The sequence below is a fragment of the Nilaparvata lugens genome, chromosome 3, assembly GCF_014356525.2.
Source record: "Nilaparvata lugens isolate BPH chromosome 3, ASM1435652v1, whole genome shotgun sequence".
Taxonomy (NCBI): domain Eukaryota; kingdom Metazoa; phylum Arthropoda; class Insecta; order Hemiptera; family Delphacidae; genus Nilaparvata; species Nilaparvata lugens.
Window position 1 is genome coordinate 18935372 of NC_052506.1, and position 19859 is coordinate 18955230.

Here is a 19859-nt window from a genome sequence, read left to right on the forward strand (position 1 = left end):
TCAGTCGCCGTCGGCAACCTCTGCGTAACAGAGCTCGTCCTGGCGGGTCGTACGCGTGCGCGCGTGTAACGTAGAGCGCAACTCACCAGCGCTCTCTGTCTGCCCACTATCTCTGTTTCGACCGATCATCGTACAGCCGTCTTATCACCAATCTTATCAATGGTTGGTCACCGTAGCCTCCCAAATATTATCGTTTGTTGTTTATCAGACACAAAAAATGAATAACATTCGGTGAACATTAAAAATAATTAATTTTTCACGTGACCGTTTCATATTAGTTATTTTATTAAACAATTTTTGTAGTTTGTTGTTCCCCAGTGTTGAAAAAAGTAAATATTCGGTGCACACGAATTATTTACAGAATTGGCCAATCTTCTATCAATATTTCTCTTCAAAAGATGGTCATAATATTAAATTGAGTGAATTTGAAAACAGGCATACACTCTTCAAATTTGAATCAATTGATTCTATGATTAGTTACATTTTACAAGAATACTATTGAAGGTTGATAACATAATATAGTTGATAAATAATAAGTTAGAACATTTTTCGTGGATTATTCAATAATGATAAGGTAGAATTTGATGTTATCGTATCATAATAAATGATGTTTTCTCAATTCAAAGAGTTTTTTAGTGAGTAGAATGTAGAGAGGCTCTGTCAAGCATTACTCCAGAAAAGTAATTTAAATAATATTATAAAGAAGATTATTTGTGTTTTGTCCTCACATTTTATTAAGCTAATTGTCAACAGATAGCCTAACAGTTTTTTTCTTTAACTCTGGGAAATTGTAAAGCAAAAATGTACTACTGTAAACTCTACTGTGAATTTTTCTCTCGATCTTATTAATTTCATTCTTTTTTCAAGCAAATTCAATAGCAAATTGTGATAAATGACTCATTATCACCCAACTATCATCAACTTATCTGTTAATTTCAAATTGCAATTCAATTTTCAACCAGTATTAGTGAATACAAGAATATCATGGTATCGTGATCAGAATCAACTCTATAATAGTGTTAGAAGTTTTTTCCATTGAATGTATCACACCTTTTCATCAGATTCTTAATATTTGTATAATTCACGAATATGTTATCAATGTATCACCATATTCACTGTATTATGCAAAGACACTGCAGCTAGTACTAATTAACTTCATTGGAGTTGTAGACTGCCGATCTTATTGATGTATTCAATTCAATTCATTGATAACACACAAAAATACAATGAGGGAAAACCAACATACAATAAAACAAATAAAATAACAGAGACACTGAATGTAACACAATGAAAACAAGCCAAATTGCTGAAATGATGTGGTTTGCTGGAAAATGGAAGAAATACGTATCTTGCCAACTATGGTTCCCCAAGTACTAATGTATTGACGCGTAACATCGATTAACTTCTTTGAGCTGGAAGACTTCCTCAACATTGAATTTTTCTCTCCAAAATACGTACTGTACGCGTACTTGTAGAATGGAATTTGAATCCTGTCAAAAGCTTGAGGGAGACATTAGGCAGTATTGATTTTTGAAATATATAAATTCTGGATTCCCTTTAGAGAGTTTCTCTAAATCCATTCACTTTTTACATCCATTTGACTTACAATGTAGATTGAAGCTCTAAGATGCCTTGTAAAGGAATAATTTTAATCGCTACCACATTTTAATGAAGTATACATTGAATAATAGATAAACTGTAGGCCTACTAATGCAAATACAATAATATGCATGCTTCGTGTACTTGTAGTCAATACTTGGTGCTTGCGATATCCTATGAAGTTACTCTATGGAGTGTGAACTAATTGGTGGATAAATTTGTTTAGGCGTACTAAAGTAACAGTCTTCGCCGTGTGTTTATTCGCTGCTTTGTGTATTCAAGTGTAGAAACGGACAACATTGTGAACCAATATTTGGTTGTAATCATCAAACAAGAATTTAGTGCAGTCCTGTGCAACATCGGAGAAATGTGAGTCCTACATTCCATTACAAACATAATATTCATAATATAACGACACTAATCTATTTCTCCTTTTATTGATATCCACAAACCGTAGAAATGTATAGACTGTCAAAAAATTGATTACAATCCTGTTGTGATGTAATTCGATGTTCATGTCTGATTTGTCCATGTTATCCACGTTCATCCAGGTACTTCCATAATAGCGATATCAACATTCCACCTCCGAATGTTTAATTTTAAGTACCTACCTTAGCTCAAAGAAAATCCAATACTTTTTAATTTATTGCAATAACCTTATCGGATATAACGGTGCTAGAGCGAAGAAGTATAAAAACATAAGCTTTCTTGTTTGTGACTAATTATTATTCAAGGAATAAACACGAAATGACATCTAATACGCGTACAGAAGGAGGAATATCAAAGGTATCTAAAGTTGTACTTTTAAATTTACATTTCTAAATTTCATGATGACAATAATTGAAAACATGGAACAGACACAAATTAGGCATTTGATGAAATCAAACGCGATTATCAAATCTGAGTTGACAAAAGAGAGAGTTTTATTCCCAATGTGAAATCATTACAATTTTCACGCTCATGGTGAATATTTAAAAGCCTGGCTCATATTTTCCCAGAATCAATATGTTTACGGCGAATATGATAATCCTTTCCAACAATTTACTGTTGCGAGATATATTTAATAATTTATTCCATCCATTGATATTTTCATACAGTGAGTACTTAATATGAGTAGTCTATCCTCAATAAATTTACTAATTCAGTAGTCGACTCGTTTTTCCCGCTGTAGTTAATAGTGAACGTTCTAAAGCGATTTGTCTCTCTCTCAAAAAAAAAAAAAAACTGAAAAAATAAAGATCCTACCGAAAATTTCGGATTAATTGATCGATTGATCCAAAATGGCCGATTTTCCAGGGTCTAGAGCAGTTGAAAAAGACCTTGAAATACCTGATAAGATGACAATGATGTAATATTTCTGCCCGTAGTTGAGAACAGAAATAGAAACGTTTCTCTTATTCATCACTCTTCAATTGGAACACGAATCCCTCGCCAAGTGAAGTCTTGGATAGTCTTCAGTTCTGTGATGAATATTTCATTCCCCTGAAGAGGTAATTCCTATTAGTTATCACTTTGAATTACTATTGGAATTGGGTTACTATCATTCTTTCTCATCAGTAGCTGAGTACCAAAATGTCTCTATCAATTGACTCGGAAATACATTACTGTAGTTCTAGTTTTCTTTAAAAGACGACGTTCATTCCAATGAGAATTATGAATATTGACTCGCTTCTTTGTAGAGATTTCATGGAAGAAAGAGTTTCATCATCCTGTTCTTCCCTATTATTCAGTTTGAAATATATATGTCACACTCTAGAAACTACATTTCCGTCAATTCCTGAGAAAGAAGACTTCCAAGAGAAGTGGAATCTCTCAATTCTGCAATATTCGAAGGAATGAATATTCATGAAGTGGATATTTTATACTTCTAGGAATGACTAAAAGCATCTTTATCCGTGAAGCAAACTTGAGGGAAGTTGATTTTCCATTACTTTATTCTCTCCTACTCGAACTCTCAAAGTTCAGGCATGGGTAATGGAGAGAATCAATATAAAAGAAATCATCAATTCTACTTGAAATTGAAATCTACTCTAGATGTTGATTGTAAATACAGCAGTCGAGTTACACAAAATATCTACACAACAGTTTTCCATGCGTACTTCCCATTTCTCTCCATTTGATATTCAGAATTTCTTTTTGAAATTCTTAAATTCTTACAGTGAGCAGCTCCTTGAAATCATTTACTTGTTATATTCTCTTATATACCCATTACTTTTTATCTATTCGCAATGTTATTAATTAGGCTATTAAGGTATTATGCAATAGATTCTTACAGGGGTCTCCAACCTTTTCCTCTCAAGGGCCACAACCTAAAATTTTGGATGAAAGGCAACCGAATTGGGGAAGAAATGAAATTTTCCCCTCCCCCCAACCTTCCTAACCTTTATGAAGTTGTTATATAGGGAGCTCAATAGCTTTCCACGGACGCCATAAAATCTGTTGTCGGGCCAGATAATTTTATTATATAAAATTATAGGTTAGTATGTAATGACAATATATTTATTGAAAAATTAAGCTGAGAGTGATGCCCACATGAGCTCTAGGCTTGAGCGTGGTTAATGAGGCGGATGAGAATGAGAGATGAATGGGAATACAAGTTTTAGGTGAGTTCCGAACCACTGGGAAGCGATTTTACAACTAATGAATCATATTCATATTATTATCTAACAATGTGCGTTAAGCCGCCTACACACTTCCAGACCAGACCACAAACAGTCTGAGTCTTTGGTGTGGTCTGCAAGTGTGTAGGGCTGTCTTCAGACCGATTAATGATTTTCAAACCGTCTGCTGGTCTGCTGACTTGAACCATAGACAACAGACTGTTTGTGCTTCCCGGAACACTATTTTGGTCTGGTCTTGTAATGTGTAGCGCTGTCTTCAGACGGCAGACGGTCTCCAGTAGCTCATCGGAAACTTAATCTGCGTAAAAATGAAGATCGAGAAATTTTGATTTCAGATTCGGATTCAGCGCCCTCGAATTGATAAATTGCTTCGCGAGTACTCAGAAATAATCAAAATTGAGGATTTTTTTCAATTGCATATAATAACCATTAAATCACTATAAGGTTAGCAGATTTCTTGTTTCACTACAAGTTATAGAAGTAATCAATATTAGCTTATGCCTTTACAATTTACCACTTTCTTCATTAATCTATTAACTTATAGACAATTTGTGTATACAAATCTCAGGCAGCAAATCCTTTTTCAGATGCGTCAGTGAAACCGATGAGATGGATGGTTGAGTCACATGATGCTAACAATCTGGGTAGCCTATCATGATGCGGTCCAAACATTTCATATTTGAAGTCAAGCTTTTCCAATGACTCTGCAGCAGAGCGGGCACTTCACTGTCCCAGTCCAGCTGCTGCGACCAAAGAGTGCGCATTTAATTTTATAGTAGTCTATCAATTCATTTGATTGATGATTATTCATCCTGCCGCTCAAGAATCTTAATCAGCTTAACGGGATTAGCCAATTATTGCTGGATATCCACACTTGGAACTCACAGCCACGATTTTCCTAGCTAAGCCATCTAGGATGGAAACCCTTGGAACAGGGAAGGGAACACATACAACCACTTCCCAACTCACGTATTGAACACTCATCAACTAATCCTACTGCTCATTATGGTCCCATCCCATTCCACTGGATACACCTGTTGTTCCATATTACTAATAGCAACAATGTCGCTGCTAACATTGTATTTGCAACGATAGTATCTTGACGGAATGGAATTTTCTCCAAACATGAGTTATAGAGTTTTGCTGAAACGACCAATGTATTTGCAACGATAGTATCTTCACGGAATGGAATTTTCTCCAAACATGAGTTATAGAGTTTTGCTGAAACGACCAATGTATTTGCAACGATAGTATCTTGACGGAATGGAATTTTCTCCAAACATGAGTTATAGAGTTTTGCTGAAACGACCAATGTATTTGCAACAATAGTATCTTCACGGAATGGAATTTTCTCCAAACAAGAGGTATAGAGTTTTGCTGAAACGACCAATGTATTTGCAACAATAGTATCTTCACGGAATGGAATTTTCTCCAAACAAGAGCTATAGAGCGTTTACCGAAACTAACCATGTACCTAGAATATTCAGAATACATTAACAACGGATTGAAGTATTAAATAATTTTGTTCGTTAAAATTATCAACTGGAAAGACTTGGGGTTCATTCACATCTATTTAATAGTGTTGATTCCAATACTTCGTCAAATATTATAGCTCAAATAATATCCAAAATTAGACAAACAATAGCTTGGATTGAAAATTAATCCATTTTGCTTCACGAAAGCTTAGGTGAATCAACCTCTTTGCAGCTAATAATTTATTCATTTATGAGAAACATGGAAGCATACCGGTACAGGATTCCTTCCAAAAATTGCTTCCATAACAACAAAATTATAATAGTCCATTATACGGCTCATTATAACTACTATAGTTCATTATATGGCATAATCTTACCAACCAATACATACTTTTTTGTTTGTATCACTACGACGTTTCGGTAAACGAGACAAGGCTCATACACAATCAGAGTACTGCTCTTATTTGAAGATACTACACTCTTATTCCTCCTCCTATAATTTCATTTCAATCTATCAATAGGTCCTATGATTAAATCATTATTTATCATCAAAATATTCTTCTTCACCATTCAAATTTGAGCCAAGTCTTTCAACTTATATTATATTAATCATCTCCACTATTTATAAAATTCAATCGAAGGCTCTTGAACAATAAGAAAAGTGGAAAAAGAGATTACTCGGAGTGGAAACGAGGAAATGAAGCTTATTTAAGTCGCAGAAACATTATACGATGCACTACAACAATGCAATATTGATGCAAATTCAAAGCGAGACTGATTCATCATTAATGATATTATTGGTCTCATGAGAGCCTGTTTGAATGTGCAGTAGACCGCCCGCACGCCTGGCAAATCCATGGTGAGGCTATAACGCACAATTGATATCAATGTAGTAATGCATCTCATTATCGATTGCAACGCACAGACAGAAGTTTGAAACAGCGCTCGAGGCGTGAACGCTGCTAGCTGCGGCGCCAATAAATATTTGGCGATCTTCTGTCTCTGTTCAGCTGCTGGTTTTTGTGGCGTTTGGAGCAAGCAGTGCACCCCAGGCAAAACGCGGTGACTGCTGCAACAGCTATTCTCTGTATCATCCAATTTACGGCTGCCGGACGGATAGGCATGAATGAGGAAGAGAGAGGAAAACGAGGAGAGACTGATAGACATGAATGAGGAAGAGGCAAACGAGAGAAGAGGAGAGCAGGAATGGTAAATAACAGTCAATAGTCAGCAAACGAACGAGCGCCAGCGAGCGAGCGAAGGAATCAGAGCGACAGTCCACAATTGCTGATTGACTGATTGATTGCTGATTGTGATCGAATGCCGAATTCCGAATGTGATTTCTGAAACGCTGAACGTGAAAATTTTGCGAGCGATTGAGCTTCCAAACAACTTTTGACCTCTCTATTATTATTTATGGAGTTTCATTGTGATTTTTGCTGTGGAACACTATTGGTGTTGTTTTCGCGACGAGAGTGATGCTGATCAGAACATATGTTGTGGTATGGGAAATTCGAAATGTTGCATGAAGGTACAGACTTGAACCCCGTCACGAACACGGGCATTTCCACAGCCTACTATAGATAGAGGCTTATCTAAAGTAAGCCATGGCATTCCACTTTTTAATCAGCTGATGTTAAGTTTATCATATCTGTATTTGTACAACTGATGAAAAGTGAAATGCGAGTGTTCGTGGCATAGAGGTCGTTTATGTTTCAAATTTCAAGACTATTTTTTGTTAACTCAGGCCGATTACCCTCGACTACTCTGTCTATTATCAATGTTCTGGCTGGGTGAGAGTGTTAGAACAGCACATTATGAGAGACTACAAGCGTCACATAGCTTCACGAACAAAAACTAGTAGGACTATCGGCTTGAGCTAGCAGTGGAATTTGGAATATAAACTCCTTGAACCATGGGATATCTTCTTATGTTATCTTTTCTCTATGATATGGATCTTTATGTACCTTTGTATGAAAAGTTGAAAATGTTTGATTCGTTGTTGAAAAATGGCGATTTGAATGAATATGAAAGTGTCTGTTAATTCAACCAATCATTCAGAAATATGTAACTTTCATAGAAGTACCACAGGCTCAAGCCCAAATCCTATTCCAATTTATGCAACAAAAAGATTATCTCATACTTCTGACATATCTCATATTACAGATTTTCACGGAGTGATCCGTGGTCTAGTGAATAGAGTGCTTGGGTAGCAGCATAGAGATCCCGGGTTCAAACCCCCCTCATTACCAAAAGTTTTTTAACCAGATCACTCCCATGTACGTGTTCGGACGGGCACGTTAAATTGTCGGTCCCGGCTGAAGTATGACAGTCGTAAGGCCCATTGACGGCTTAAATTATATATTCAGGCGGTGGGACCTTCCCGCAAGGGACTCACCACCAACAAAAGCCATACAAATTTACTTTTTTTTAAAGATTTTCAAATTTATTTCATAGATCAACAGGCTTTTTCAGCAGAATAAGTTCAGGAAGGAGGCAGTTTCAAAGTGGCTTATTCCCAATTTCTGAGAAAATTAAGCAATTCCTCTTAAGCATCATATTCATCAAACACAATAGAGTGACTTCATTCCAACAGTTCTGTCTTCATCCATCAATCAGTTCTGCTAAGATCTGGTATCATTTAGACTCAACTCACACTTACGCGACTCAAGTCGAGAAGAGACTGCAACTCTAGTCTCTTCTCAACGCAACATTTGTTTTCAAACATGATGTCGCGGAGACTAGAATCGACTGGTCTGAGTGTCACTATTTGGAAACACATCCTGCGTCGAGAAGCGAAAAGATTCTAATCAATGAGTAGTAGTAGTAGTGAAAATGTCTTTATTTACAACCAACAACACTTTACAAAAAAATGCCATTAATACTAAACCCAATATGAAACAAAATAAAAATTTACCATATTTCGACATTATTATAAATCAGAAAATTAACTAAGACATTACAAATGGCAAAACCTGGAAGGTTATCTGCCAGGAGTCGGTTTTAATAGTTGAATTCCAAGATAAGCTTATTTCTCAAATTTAAAGCTGATCTTGAAAATGCCGTCAATTATTATTACTTTTACAATATTTGTAAATCAATTATTTCGAGTATCAGGATTTGAGTTAACATTATTGTTGATGGCCGATTTGGTCATGATGGCCAGAATGGCCGATGTCCATTAATGTTGATAGATTTAAACTCAGAGTCGAGAAGAGACTGCGACTCTAGTCTCTTCTCGACCCTGAGTCGCGTAAATGTGAGTTGAGACTTAGTGATACATCAAGCTTCAATAATTTTCAAAAGTTCTATAATATGATAACTCCACTTTCACATGGTTGGAAGTAATCGCACTTCTTTCATGACCATCGATACTTCTAATTTATGCATCTAATGTTTAACTCGAACATTACTCCACCTGATGTACCTTTTCTACAGAGATAAATTCCAAATTTGCAAAGGAAATGGAGTGAGTGGAACGGAGAAGATTGGAATGGAGTGGAAGTGATTCTGGCTGTCCATCTCCATTTCTAAGATGGCGGTGAATCCGATTGGCTCAAGCATTTCCTGACTTAGCCTGTCAAGTCACGAGCTTCAACTTAGCTAAGACCTAAGCCCTTCCAATATCAACGCCTCTGATAAAAGCAAAGTCTTATCTCTCAAAATCAACCTTCAATTTATCAACTAGTTACCAATTACTCTACTTATTACTCTGCAATTTCAACTTTTTCTGTCCATCATTTAAGAAATATTTTAGTTTCTGGGAAGCCCGTCAGTAAGTAGTAAGTATTAAAATGGCACCAGTATCAAAATGTTGAATAGGGCTAGTGAGAAAATAAATTAATTCAAACAATGAATGCTATATTTTTTTATCTCAAAACCATTTTATTCTCCATCATTTACCACAGTAAAAATAATTAATCTTTGATCCTTGTTGACGTTGGAATAAATTCCAGTTGGCGAGTATGTATGCTAGATGAGTTAATACCATCTACATAATGTTCACATTATTATGAAACTAGCACTTGTGAACATTATGATATTATTTATTTATTTAATCATTCAGAATTACACAACTATAATTATGATTATATTAGGTACTCATCTAGCAGATTCGAGTCACATCATGACACGTCACGTCGCGTCTCATTATATGCGACTAGTCTTATTGAAACTTATTCTATCTTTTGATCTTCGCTAAATATAACTGGAATTTTAAGGTGACACAGCATCTCCTCTCTTGGAATTTGTAAAGGCTAGTAAACTTTGAAGACTGATTAAGAGCTCGCCCTAACCTTATTGTGGGTTTTAAAAGCTGGCAAATTAGGCCGTACCACGCTCTAATTAATTCTGAAGTGAGTAATCCAAAGAAGTTGGCGATCTTGAAATACCTACCTCATCGATAAACAAGTCTGCTAGGAGATTAGAGTATTGCAAGTGCTTCCAAAGTTCCAAACAGATTTGTAGAGGATTTGTCTTGGAATCTCGTGGAATGGGAGGATGATTGAGAGCTGTTTTCGAGCTCTTAATACCATGCCTCTCCCAATACTTAGTAGGGAATCGAGTCGAAATTGTAAGTTGCAATCATTCAACAGTTTCATCAGGTTTGCGCTCTTCCTTATAGGGCTTCCACAACTCATGGAATGAAAAAAACTCAAGCACCCTTCAACCCTTTATATTTCATTCATCATTCATTCATTTATTATGTAAACACTATAATCATAATACAATCGTGACATTTTCAATCATGTTCATTTTCCACCTGCCAATCTTTCCAATAGGATTTACTACAGTAAACTTTCTCTTCATCATCCTATGATCCAGCTAGATCGATTAACCTTCAACAAAATTAATTGTAATAGGCTCAAATAATTTTATCTAGCTCATTATCAGAACGTGTTGGAGATAGGAATTCATAACGTTTGTAGGTATTCCATTGTTAATAATAAGAAAACAAAGATATTGTCAAATTTCACTAGAAATTTCTTTGTTTTCTTATTATGGAGAGATTTCACAACATCACCATCAATTCTACTAATTTCATTCCATTGTTGTTTATAGCTTCTTTATAAGATAGATTCTTTCTCTTTGATATATTAATTTACTGATTCCTCAATTAAATATTGTTTGACTGATTGACCTAGTGCCGGTTGCACAAAAGCCGGTAGAATTTTAATCGTGATTAATTCCAGAACGAATCAGAGAAGCCGTCTTATCAAAAAGACCTTCTCTGATTGGTCCTCGTGTAATTAATTAATCACGGTTAAAATTTAACCGGCCTTTGTGCGACCGGGCCTTACATGTACTGTACTTGTGTATCTGAACTGCGAAATTCATTAGAAATTTCCTGGTTCTGTAATATGAATTAATTTTCGAATAAATTAAAGTGGTATTGACAATATCAAAATCTTATTCTTTCAATTAAAATATCTTTAAAAAGTGAATGCGTTATTGCACTGATGTAATACCTACAACTAATAGTGTCAGTCCATTCAACTATTCTACTACAAAACCGCACCAGAAATTCTAGAAATATACTAGTCAACACTGGCCCAGATATGACACACACAAAAACAATTTCAAAGAAACTGCTCACTTGGTGGTCGCGATTGCAACAATCTATTGAAACAGTCTCGCAATTTCAGCGAGCATTATTAGTGCGGGGAGTACAATGGGGATGAATAAATAATAAGGTGGTGGTGTAGCGGTGTGACTTATCATTGTTGCCGGTTTGAGCGCTGGCGGGCATCCAGTTAATCAAGCCTGACAAAGACAGTGCGATCACGGCCTCAAAGCCTGACAGAGACAGTGCGATTGCGGCTTCCATTCACGGCGACACTCGGTTAACCCAACCGTGAAAAATCGCTGATCTATTCGACCGCAAATATTCACCCACTAGGCCGTAATAAATTCCGTGCTATTTTTCCTGTCTGACAGCTGGACGAAAATTTATTTCATTTTTGCTCAATTAGGCTATAAGAATTCCCAAATACTGAAAAATGAGGGAAACGTTGTGAGATTCCCCCAAGAGCAAGGATTTTTTTGGTCTATCTATTGAAATTTATTTTAATTTGTTCATAGTTCTATTACCGTTTCCAAATATGGAGGGAAATGTGAGAGTATCCTCATGAACAGAACAGAACAATGGGGACATTAAGAAAACTTGTGTGTTTTGTGATGATTTTCCATGATCAAGGATAATGATTATTCATGATAATGGATAATTATTGATTGTTAATATTAGCTAAATATCTTCTGGAATGGAAAACGTTTTTATTGGACGGAGTTAAGAATGAGGTTATGTTTTCACTTTTAACTTTCAAGTCCAAAACTCAAAAACTATCGATTACACTAATCATTTCAAATTGTTATGTTTGAAAGCTAGTTTAAAAAACAAAAATATTTCACTGGTGTCTCCACTAATCAGCAGAGAAATTAAAAAATCAATCTGTTTTTTCAATAATTGTGAATCACAAAAAATACTCACATGAAAAGATATCGAAAAATTCTATTTTTCCGAATTGTGTAATCTCCTTCAGTTTTACAACTATTGATCCTTCGAATAATCATTAACCTGATTGATAATATTTCATGATTGGGGGAACTAATTCCGTTAAATAGTTTGCTTGGGCAGAGATGTTTGTTAGTATTGAACAGCCAGAGTAACATATTATGGCTTCAGTCCATGTTCGTGTCTTAGCGCAGCACATCTCTGGAGAGGCTCTCGAAATTTATGACATACTCCAATCGGCTTCATCTTGTTCAAAGCTCAACTAATCGAGGTGCGTGTTCTGATTTTGTTGGAGAAATCTCGTTCCTTGAGTGGATTGGTAGCTGGACCTCTGATATATTAACGGTGAATACCTAGTTGTCGATGTCATGATTAGAAAAAAAAAAAATAGAATTATCATCCTCTCAGAGATATAATTTTATTGATTCCTGAGTCTCTGCTGGTAAATCAAGACTTCTCTTCAGAACAAATTAAACAATTCAATTCACACTTGTTAGCAATGCTTGTATTTGTCACAGTTCACAATGGATCGTATCCATATATTTTATTATATATATTGTAACGTATCAAAATCTGATGGGTAAATAAAAATCCCTACTTGAAAGAAATTCATAGGTCTAAGTGGAATAATAGGCTAATATCGCCAAATGCGATAACGTTTTTTAAAGATTAGATAATATCAGGTATCATGGCTAAATTTATAACGGCTGAATAGAAATGGAAATAATTTGCTACTTATATAATATTATATAAAGTATTGAAAATTTGAGGTTAGGCATAAAATATCTATTGATCGGCGACATAATGATCGATTGAGTCGCATAACGTAAAATCTAGCCAGACACCTTGGCAGAAATTTATTGTAACTAAATGGTATGCAACTAGAGGAATTAAAAATGCACATGGCTAATTGTTATAAAGTGAGAAACAACCTATAATCATTAGAAAATTATATTGCATGTAAAAAATGTACTAAAAACCCAAGATAAAAATAATTTAATGTATTAAGGAAGTAGGAGGTTCGTAGGCGCATGTATACTGTAACAAATTTGCATGAACCAATCAAATGGTAGCAATTGATGGGCGGTAATAGTGAGCCGATTCAAATGTCTTTGTATATATTTCTATAAATGATAATTTGAAAATGAAAATGAAAATGAAAATTTAAATAAAGAGTTTATGAATTATTGTTGTTCAGTTTATGTATTGAATATGGCCTGAAGACAGATATAATGTCAGATGGGTGACATAAGTAATAATTTAATAGATTGGCACGAATTATTTGAGCCTTGAATGGCGTAGTAACGAATTATTTAAATTTTATGCAAATTTGCAAGTCGGAAATGAAAATTGTGAAAAAGAAAGTAGAACCTGCCCACTTGCCTGCCAACCACTACCATGGAATGTCACCAAAATTTATAGAGCACAATATCTTTTACTGTACATTTTTAATGACTCAAAGTTTAATCAAATTATTAATTTTCCATAAGACTTTGTGATGCTATAGTGAAGCAAAAGTCATTCAAATATTTTTTAATCCCTTGGAAGAGACGACTTCGGCCACCAATAATCCAGGACTACCAGGAATTCGGATCGCCATCAGCAACTTATAAAAAATCCAGCACGTGAGTGACAAATAGTTGAAATAAGAATAGGGCGCCCTCAGTGCTTCGAGTGAAATAAGAAATAAAAGCTAGCTCATCGGAAAGGTTTTAAAAATTAAGAAATTAATAAAAATACTTGCGCAAGTCTTAAAAATGGTATAAGAAATATTTTATTGAATAGGAACAAGTCAATTTATAAATCAAAGGATACACCAATTGAAAGAATATTAAGTTCTAAGCTAATAATACTAATGTTCACATAATCATTGATTTTATAATATAATTTGTAATAATATAATGTAGCTCTGGTTCATTAGATAAATTGATTTATCTATTTCCATCAGGTGCCGAATCTTGCACCCTGAGATATATATATATATTTATTAGAAACTGTAAAAATTAATATATATTTAATTGTTGATTTGTCAATTTATCATGCTCTGATTTGGGAAGTTAATAAATATATAAAGTAGGATTATCGAAATCGACAAGCAACAGCAAGTTGGTATCAAATTTTTCATGGTGTACCATTCATTTTATTCCCCAATACCATGGACAATACCATAGGAACTGGAAAATAGTACTGATCTGTGATATTTTATTTGATTTCGTTTCTTGTTTCATTGTATATTTTGTTGCTCTATATATTTTCTATATTGATCTAACTTTGAGATTATTTGTTTAATATATGTATCAAATTTTTCATGGGTTACCATTCATTTTATTCCCCAATACCATAGGATACAAATTATATATATATATATATATATATATATATATATATATATATATATATATGTTAATTATCAGTATTAAATTATTGTGAGAGCTCCTGAATGAGCCTATTAGGATCTTGGCGAAATTATAGCCTAGAAAACCACGACCAGATTTTATAGTTATTAATTCTCATGCTCTACCGATTGACGCCAAGCAGGAGGCAAAGCGTTATTCCATCAAAAATAACGTGACAATATTTATTTAGTAAGTTTTCTGTCTTGTTGTGAAGTTGATGCTGTGGTATATTCTTTATTGAATAAAATGACTATTTATTTACTTATACTTACTCGATATTGTCAACACCACTGGCTTATGAAAGCAATAATTCGAGATACTAGTTTCGGTTGCTACACCATTATCAATCTTTAGTAAACTGAAAGTTTGAAGCTTGTGTAGCAAAATATATAGTGTGAGTGAAGCACTACTATTGGTCATTAGCTGTTGACTAATAAAGGCTGAGCTCTACAGTTATTGGCTGGGACAAGACACGCTCAATTATTCCCAGCCATTCCCAGGAATATTTGGGCGTGTCTTGTCTCGGCCAATGGCAATAGAGCTCAGCCTCTATTGTTCAATGGTGAATCGTACGGCTCTACCCACACTAAATATTTATTCTGCAATCTGATGCTAAATGTTGAAGCTTTCACTTGAAAAGAGATTAATGATAATGTAAGAACCGAAAACAGTATTTAGTTTCTCGAATTGTTTTGATAAAAACCACTGGATTTGCCGATAAAAAGTTGTCTGAATTTAATTTGATTATTGTTTCTGGAATAAATATTATATAAAGACTTCCTTCTCAAATGAAGGTGATAAGTGCCAAATGTGAACTAATGATCCTTACAAAATAAAAATTATTGTTACTGGATGAATTAAGATTCAAAGATCAAATTAATAATAGCTATTCCATCCAATTTCTCTGAGTTTTTCTCCAATGAACTAGCCAAAAAGTGATAGACTCACTAGGTACGCTATGGAAGTGTGCTATTGTTTTGACAATATTGGTCCTTGCAAATTCTACTCATTATTATTCTGTCCATACTCATCATTCCTTATATTTAGAGTGTGAAATGTATTTAAATTTGAGAATAGCCTTTGAAAACTGTCAAATTGATAAACATAATATGGAAAAAACGGGTGGAGAAGAGAGTAACATCTTGCTGTATTATAAACTCAATTAGATTAATAATTTTTTCAAAAATAACTCACGATGAAGGCTTAAAGAACTGAAATATTGAAGGACATTATGATTCAAGACATAATGTAAAAAATATATTCCACTTATATTCTACTTATCATTGATACCATGGTTTCTAATAGTTTTAGAACTTCACCTGTTACCCGGTCCCTTTGCGACCGACAGTTTGGGATTTGGGAACCGCTGTAATAGAGTATAAAATGTTGAAGGGTTGAGAAGTTTGATAAATCACCTTGCGCTGAAAAGGAATTTGCCGACGAGGATGCTGCACTCAGAACAGAGAGTACATCTTCCTCTCACCTTCCTTACATCATCCTTCTTTACCTCCTTCGCTCTCCTTCCTTCTTAATACATCCTACATCCGCCTTTATCAGAGTCATCTCTCGATTCGGCTATTCACGATTCGCAGTCTTTGTTGGCGGGGCTTGTTCCTTTCCAGGCTTTGTCAAGAGTTTATTGTTATCTCGGCTTTGTTCGCAGTCACCTTTTTCCCGTAATTGGTGCCTTTACAGGCTGTTTTACTGCATTAACACCCAGATAATCCGAGGATAAGATTCCAGAAATGGCTTTTTGATATGGAACTATTTGCGAAATCTGTGAGTATGTTCATATCGGGAGGCTTTTACACATTTTATTGAAGCTTTGGATTGAGGCCTATGTTGTTATAGCTTGGGGTGAGGAAAGGCAGAACACTGGATACGGTTCTTAGATTGCCATTATCCAATTGTTGCTTTGGGAATTTTCGATCGGACTACGATAATTACTCAAATGACTTTATCTATTCACACCACAAATTAATGTCAATATTCTTTCCTTTAGATTGAATTTTTCAAATCAATAATCAGTTATTGATGAATGTTTAAAATTCTATTGTTAACATCGTATGATATCGCCGTTATTTGATTAGCCTGATTTTTTGAATCGGGTTACTCATTTCTATTTTCAACATCATTTACTGAACTTCTACGACGTTTGCTCCCAGATATTTCGGCATTAATTCAACTCCTTTGTTTTTCTATTATTTAATTCTGAGAAACTTACTTCTTGTATAGAGATTGGACGAATCTAATAGAATTCTTGCATAAACGCTACTCTAAATTCAAATTCATTTCCATAAAGTACAGACATTTAACTATACAATACTAATGCAATGAATTACAATCAATTCAAATAATAACATTCCTTACTAAAAAATAATGAATTGAACAATAATAGTATCAATACTTTTATTCTCATCTAGTAAGATACTAGAATGTACAATCAAACTGAATGGAATGAGGATTATCATGACACTATAATTCAACACTCCAAATAGCATAAGCTTGGTGGAAATCTACTGGCATAAGGGAGTAATTGACTCTAATCTTCCTTGTCTTCATAAGTTATTAGCAATAATGCAACTCGATTCAGTGAGTAACTATTCGTACAATTCAATAAGTGCCTGAATCAATAAGCGCTCACTAAAATTACGCACGTTGGAATGTGCATTAGAACATATACATCATTTTGTTACAGAATTATTGTCAAAGCTTGAAATGGGAAACGATTCAAATGTTATGAGTTTCCGTCATCAAGTTTTATTAATAGTGACGTCTTTTTCTCACCGCCTGAGAGGGATTGAGATGTTTGTGGAGCAGTGTGGCAGTTGACACCCGTTTTGTCGGTCGTCTCTTATGTTTTTTGCTTTTCCTCCTTCTTCACCTACTTCTCATTCCTCGCGACGCCCCATTCTACTGCCCCTGGAGGCGCGCACGTGCCCTCAGAAGGCCGGAGTGAACGAACGGACCATTAAAAGTCAGTTTCTCTCACCCTGCAAGTTGCCGGGGTTGGGGCACGGGGGCAAGATTCGCGGCGGGCGGAAGGGGGCTAAGTTCACACACAGCACGACTTCGTCTACGCTAAACGGACATTCTCAAAATATCATAAGCAACTTAGGCAGGCTCACCCCACTTCTCCTTTCCATTCTCCCCTCATCCATCTCTCTCACTCTTATCACATTTCCCAACTTCACTCTTACACATTCTGTTATACTATTCCCTGATTTAGTCTAACTCTCTGAATTCTATTCTAATTTTATTTCCTCAGTATCCATCTTCTCTTCCACTTTCATATCCTCAGTTTCCTGCTTTGCTCTCTCTCTCATATGCTAGGTCTACTCTCCCTCTTATTCTCTTATATTCTTGGTTCATTCTCAATCCTTATCTTCCATTCTTATATCCTTGGTTCACTCTCTTTCATCCTTCTCCATTCTCATTTCCTCAGCTTCCTCCTTCCCCACTTTTATCCCCCCAGTTTTATTCCACTCCTCTTACATTCTCATACCCTTGGTTTACTCTCACCATGCATTCTTTTCCATTCTAATTTCCCCAGTTTCCTCCTTCTCTACACTCTCATATTCTCAATTTACCCTCTCTTCTTCTCGTTCACTCTCATCTTCCTAGTTTATTCTCATTTCTTCTCTCAAACACTCATATTCTCAGTTTACACTCTCTCCACTTTGTCACCCTCAGTTACTTCTTCTCTTCTACTAAAATTCTCTCCTTATTCTCATCTCTCTTCTCCGTGAACTCATATTAGCCGCTGCATTTGACAAAGTTTAGCTTGCACAGCGCGTACCGACTATAAAGACCAGATAACGTATGCAGGAGATGGCCTGTATTCTCATTTTTATCTGCTGTGCCATTTCTATAATGTTATCAACAGTGTGGTCACACTTTAGAGACTTGCTCACTAAATAAATTGGAAGATGCAGCGAAGAAGTTGGTGAGATGAGAGGGAAGGGTGAAAAAAAAAGAGAGAGAAAATGGTGGGTGGAGGAGAGGAGAAAATGGGAGAATATTAAGAAAGATGAGAGAAGAAGGAGAAGTAGTCGGTGAGTATTTTGGATCTTGAGGATAGGTACAAATGAAATAGAGATCAATGAAGAGGATGAAAAATAAGTTTTAGTAGACGAATCAGGTAGGGTGGAAGAGTGAAGGGGGAATAGAATAGAATAGTATAGAATAGAATAGAGTGACTGCCTTTATTTTTTACATAGTAGGGCGAAGTTAGGGCGCAGTCGGCCCTCTCTGACACTTAACCCTCCAGAGAAATATAGAAGAGAAGAGAATAGAAGAGAAGGGAAAATAGTATAGAATGAATGCCCTTATTTTTGACCTAGGAGGGCGAAGTTGGGGCGCAGTCGGTCCTCTCTTACACTTTACATCTGGTGCAGGTGGACCAATGAGGTATAATAAAAGATGAGGAGATGAAATAGAGTAGTAAAGAAGCAAGAAAAATATGAGAAATACATTGTAGGAAAAGGAGGAAATAAGAATAAGGAAAAAGAAGAGTGAGGTAGATTGTGAACTTTAAGGAGAAGAGAAGTGAAAATATAGGAGGCTAGGAGAGACAGAAGGTTGAGAATGCCAAAAAAGTAGAAATTTGTAGGAAGAAGAAGTACTTGGGAACACGGTTTTGGTGAATAGTCTAGTTGACTAGTGCTTATTGCTGACTAGAATGATACTTCAATAGTTGAGTGTAGTCGTGGGAGTAGATGTAGTAAGTACTAAAGAGTAGTTGTGCAAGGAAACTCGACTATACAACAAACTAGACACTATCTGGATTCTTCTATGCTTTGCTAATCTTTACTAAAACTTTAAATACTAGACTTTAAATAAAAAAAAACTTGTAAACTGGTCATCAGGATGATGAATCAGTAGTAGCTTTCACACCTTACTAGTATAAATACTTGATATGCTAGTATCAATAGTGCTGGATGACTCATTTGTGTAATGTGTAACTTAGCCTAAAAATCTGGTGTGGTACACTCACACAACTTTCCTTGCTCATTGATCTATAAGCCTCATTAACGAGGATAATTTAGGGAACAACATTATGCCGATTGGCGGTTAAATAATTAAAACTACGATTATACTATTGTTATTGTGTTCAGAGTAAATTTTCCTTTGTTTGAATTAAGAAATTTGAGGATTTTTTGAAAGTTGTCAAAACAGCTGTTCTACAAATAAAATATCGTCATGTTGTGTTCTTTTGAATAAACTGCTCTACCTACCTACCTTACGCACGAGAAGG

The 19859-nt window shown here is 35.3% G+C and overlaps 1 protein-coding gene across 5 annotated transcripts in view; it reads left to right on the forward strand.

The window, feature by feature from the left end:
• Nucleotides 1-19859, forward strand: part of LOC111061806 (transient receptor potential-gamma protein) — a 228530-nt gene continuing 208671 nt past the window's right edge. Inside the window, exons 1-2 of one of the 5 annotated variants that reach the window (XM_039423190.1) lie at nucleotides 1-231; nucleotides 1750-1968. The gene's annotated coding sequence lies outside the window, so the exon portion shown is untranslated. Of the gene's footprint in view, nucleotides 232-486; nucleotides 505-1749; nucleotides 1969-19859 lie in introns of those variants that run through there. The other 4 variants (XM_039423193.1, XM_039423191.1, XM_039423194.1 and 1 more) reach the window with 4 other exon arrangements.